Source organism: Macrobrachium rosenbergii, chromosome 51 (assembly GCF_040412425.1).
Source record: "Macrobrachium rosenbergii isolate ZJJX-2024 chromosome 51, ASM4041242v1, whole genome shotgun sequence".
Taxonomy (NCBI): domain Eukaryota; kingdom Metazoa; phylum Arthropoda; class Malacostraca; order Decapoda; family Palaemonidae; genus Macrobrachium; species Macrobrachium rosenbergii.
Genome location: NC_089791.1, coordinates 44647383 through 44649191, shown reverse-complemented (window position 1 = coordinate 44649191; position 1809 = coordinate 44647383).

The following is a 1809-nucleotide window of genomic DNA, read 5'->3' as shown; positions in this document are numbered from 1 at the left end:
ACGGGGCAAACCCACATAGAATTTTCTGTAGCCACTTAAAGCTTCGATTTCGTCGTTGTATTATCGCTGTTGCGAAAAGGGAATCATAAAGCATTACTATTTAATATAATGTAGGAGAAATTTTGTTGAGACATAAAACTAAATGAACAATGAACAGTTGTAATTGACAGTATAAATTTTTTGAGTTTAGCGTCATATTGATGGGACTGCCAGACTGATTCTCTCTCTCTCTCTCTCTCTCTCTCTCTTCCAAGGCCAGACACGAAGAAAACCAAAAGAAAGGATAAAGATAAAATGGTTTTTAGTCAGATGAATCTCTCTCTCTCTCTCTCTCTCTCTCTCTCTCTCTCTCTCTCTCTCTCTCTCTCTCTTTCAAGGCCAGACACGAAGAAAGCCAAAAGAAAGGATAAGGCTAAAATGGTGTTTAGCCAGATGACCGTGAGGCGAATACGTGTTTTGGACAATTACAGTTTATAATAAGAGCGTACAGGGAAGGGCGTGAAGGCATTTTATGTGACACAATCATTTTATCTTATCCCATCCAATTTCTAGAGCTACATGGAATGGGCCATTTCCGGTGCAGCCATTTGGTTGTAAAGTTAATTTACCTTTAAGTCTCGCTAATTAATACCTGTCTGCATGAATCCCAGGTTGGTAGAACGGGCAGTTTCCCCCGAGGATTGCTCTCTCGTACTTCACGTTTAAATTTAACTTTTTTTTTTTTCTTTTGCGGAATAAGTTTTATCCAGTCCTGTTTAAATGTTAGATGTTTGCCAAAAAATGGGGTTATATGTGTTTCATAATTTTGTCACGAAATCCTTTGATTTGTATTAATACAGGTAGTATTTAATTTACTTTGCGTCATGTTTGAATATTCTCAGTTTCTTCCTTTTTGTTTTTTACTGCGCGTGATAAATTTTCATGTTAAAGTTTCTTATTTCTAGCTCAGAAATCTTCCTTACTAATTGAATTCTGAGGCCATGTTTGAATTCAATTTTTTGTCTGATTCTATATCTTTTTTTTATATCGTACATGATAAATTTTAAAGTGTAAATTTTACATATTTGTCGAGAAATTTATCAGTATCAAATTGGTTTTTAATATCTTGCTGTGCAATAGGTGTTTCTCTCTCTCTCTCTCTCTCTCTCTCTCTCTCTCTCTCTCTCTCTCTCTCTCTCTCTCATCTTTGATTTACGGAAGGCACACGTAACAGTTTCGAAATGAGGTGCATCTTTTAACACAGTGGCCAATAGAGCTGACATCCTAAATGTCCCTCGCTAGCCCAGGCCTGAAGAAAACCAAGGGAAGAAAGAGAAAGGTGTGAGGGGCTTTATCTCTATCACACCTTAAGTATTAAGGGGTAGAAGCTGGGTGGAGAATTCCTGAGCACAGACTATCCTACTTCAGCTGGGTATTTTGTAGCTTGATTTGAAGGTAAGAAAATAAAAATACTTGTCATCTACATAGCCTTTTAATCGTGAATGAATTTTATTAACTGTTCATGGTAATGGCAAATAATTGAATCACATTTGTGTTTTAAGTGGTCTTTTATTTTTGTTGATATTAACTCGGACTTTCATCCGAAAACCTGAACTGAATTTTATGAGTGAACTTCTAATATAATAAGGCGTATTTTAGGCAGTTCTGTTTTATATAGTTCATGTTTTCATATGTATTTTACCATTCTAGTCTTAGGTATTCTCCCGTAATATTGTATGGAAACTTGCACGGAGTAGCAAATAATAATAATAGCACGGAGTTGCAAATAATAATAATAAATCTAGGTCTTCAGATTTCAGAAGGATAATT